The following is a 3,445-nucleotide window of genomic DNA, read 5'->3' on the forward strand; positions in this document are numbered from 1 at the left end:
TTTTCAGCACAAAGTACTGCGATCGATAATTAATAGTAACATAGTTAAAGGATCGAATACATGCCAATTGAATTGGCAAAACCAACTGGATGAGCTTGTTAGGATTATACATCACGTTGTGGTTTGAACTTTAAAGCTGCGGCGTTACTTTCACAACATATGGATCACATGATTTTATGTTGGATCTACATACTAAGGGTCCATTTGGATATAATTTATTTTGCTGAAAACTGAAAATACTGTAGCAAAATAATCTTTAAATGAGTGAATAGTGCTGTGAAACTTATTTTTAATAAAAAGTTGCTGAATAGTACATTGGTGTGCAATGTACACTAACAGAGAGTCAAAAAGCGCGGCTAACCAAGAAAGAAAAAAAGAAAAAAAAAAAAAAAAAGGCAAAATGTGCAAGAAGAAAACGCAGCCTTGAATACGTTGGATTCAAACGCTACCTAAAATAGAGATAATGCATATGCGATGCATGATATACATTCTCATGGACTAGGTTGCAGGAATTTTCTCTTCGCGAATTTCAAATTTTGGCAAAAACTCAACTTGACCCATTTTTCGATTTGTTGGTGGTAGTTGCGCTGGTGCATACTTTGACTGTAAAATTGATCACAGTTTTTGTTTTTGCTTTTGTTTTTTGTTTTTTTCGTTTTTTGTGGAGAAGAAGTTCACGTTCAGAGCCAAACATGACAAAGCGAACAAATTTCATTACCAAATTAACGGTTAAGCAATGTTTTAGTCCCTTAAGGGCCTAAACTGTCTTTTGCGGCCCTTGTCCTCTCCTTTAAGGTGACCTCAGCATATATTCTTGATACAAAAAGGACTCCATTAATTTGTAAAATCTCAAGCAATATATTTGTGACTAAGTGTAAAATTAATCATGACAAGTTTTACACCATCTCAATTCTCTCTTGATTAGCTACTTAATTTCAACATTAAATTTTGGAAAGGTGGTAGTCAAAAGTTTCTTAAAACAAAGTGGTTTTTGAAGCTTATAGACTGCTAGTTCTAAATTTAGTTCATTCCTATTTTATATTAAAAAGTTATTAAAAAAAGGGGATCTTTTACCCTCTTTTTGGATTTCGGAGAGAATGAGAAAGGGGATAAAGGTTTTCTCTTTGCCATTTTGAACTCTCCAAGTAGCAATGCCTTACGATCTCATTGTCTTATTAGCTAGTTATGACAAGAGCATTCATAGCATTGGAACTATATTTTTAGTTATTTGGCATTACAAAAAGTTACTTTATCTATTTTACCTACTTACATACTACAGTAGTAGATTTATTTTAGTTTTCAATACAATAAAATAATATAAACATTATAATAAAATAATATATTTACTACAATAAAATAATACATTCCACTAAAAAAAAAAACACCATAAATATTCTAACCAGTAGTGTGAACACAAAATAAAATTAAAAAAAAAAAATATATATATATATATATATATATATATATTTTACCATTGAGTTATAGTGTACAGCTATCTTTAGTTGTGCACTGTAGCTAAGAAGCCAAATTTTTTAGTTATAGCTCCATTGTTGCAACTCCAAATAACCTTTTAGCACCCTTGCAAGTGATCTTAGTAGTTTGAGATGAATAATATAAATTAGATATGTGGTGATATCTATTTAGTATGGGTGTGGTTATAAGGGATGAAAAAGGATTGCTAATAAATTAATAATAGGTGCTTTGAGCAAAGTAAGAAAGGATGGTTTATGATGCAGAGGAAATTGAAGCAATTCCAGTAGCGGGAGCAATAATAACTTGTCACTTGTCAGGAATGTTGTTTGGGATGTGATTCTAGAAGGCAATTTCTCTAACAACTGTGTGCTTGTCCAAAGAACCGAATATATCTAAGAAGGGACATTCTTGATGAAGCAAAGGAGCAACCATAGACAATTTAGGAGGTGAGAAGTGCATCATGTAGGTAAGAGGGCCAAGAAATTTGCCGACTTTTTGGGTAATATCTACCCCACATATAGAAGATGTCACCTTTTTGAGTGATTGGATAACGGATGTACTGAACCTGCATGGTTTACACGCTTCCAACATGATGTGATGCAAGTGAATGAATAAAATACCTTTTTTTTTTCATTAAAAAGATGGGGATTCAAATCTTTTAAATTTCTTAGGGTACTATGTTAGTAGATTTCTTTAAATCTTAACCACTCTTTAATAATTTAATAGTCAAGATTCTGCCACGTTAGTATTCCACTAACAATATTTTTAAAATAATAAAATAATGTTGCAAACAAAACAATTAAGATTATTGTTAGTAGAATGCTGATATAGCAGAATCTTGACGATTAAATCATTAAAGAGTGGTTTGGATTTAAAAAAATCTATTTGGTAGAGTACTTTAGGAAATTTAGAGAATTTGAATCCAAAAGATGGTACCCATTAAAGTTGTATTAAATATACTAAAATAACCTCATATTTTATGGGATTGAGAGAAAGTGACAATGCATGTGTGTTTTAAAAGCATAAAAAGTGATTGCAGCATGTTGCATTAAATACTTCCTTATTGAATGCTTTATAACATCAGTTAATCGGACCAAAAAAGAAAAAAAAAGAAGCAATTACATTAGCTTGAGGAATAAGCTTTATTGGGAATGTTGGTGTTTGGGATGTAATTCTCCAACAATTGTGTAAGCATCCATCCAACAAACCAAATCTATCTAGAGCGGGACACATTCTTGATGAAGCAAAGCATAGCCTTAGACAATTTAGGAGGTGGGTAGGGCAACATATAGGTAAGAGATGTAACAAAGTTATCCGATGCTTGGCAAAATATATCAACATGTAGAAGAGAAGACATGAGTGCTTGGATAAAGGATGTACCAAATTTCTTGGTTACACACATCAAATCTAATGCAACGCATGTTAATGAATATAATGCTTATATTTTTTTTACATTAATAGAAAAAAAAGAAGATAAGCAATTCATAACAGTATAGTATAAGTGCGTTGAGTAAACTTCTTTTTTTGGACAACTCATTGATTGAATTTATAATATGCATTCATCTTAAAGATTGAAAATCAAGAGCTTCCTAAACTAAAAAAAAAAATTGTGGATTTAACTCTATCTAGAGCACTTATTATTATTTTTAAAAGTTTTAATTAGAAATGACACAATTATTAATTCTTATGGTTCGTTTGAATTAAGGGAGGGGGGAGACGGAGTAGAGTAGAATAGAGTAGATTTAATCCAAAATTTACTTATTTTTAGTCAATTCTACTCTACTCCTCATTCTTCTCCCCTTAAAGTGCCTCTTGTTTTATATTAGAGTTACAACCAACCAAGTTTAACCAAAATATATATATATATATATATTTTAAATGTTAATATAATAAGAAAAATTAAGGGTTGTAAAACTTCCACGCTTGAGAATGTGGATAACTATTTTTAAACCTAACAAAAAAAAAAAAAAAA

Source organism: Quercus suber, unplaced genomic scaffold (assembly GCF_002906115.3).
Source record: "Quercus suber isolate HL8 unplaced genomic scaffold, Cork oak 2.0 scaffold_186, whole genome shotgun sequence".
Lineage (NCBI taxonomy): Eukaryota > Viridiplantae > Streptophyta > Magnoliopsida > Fagales > Fagaceae > Quercus > Quercus suber.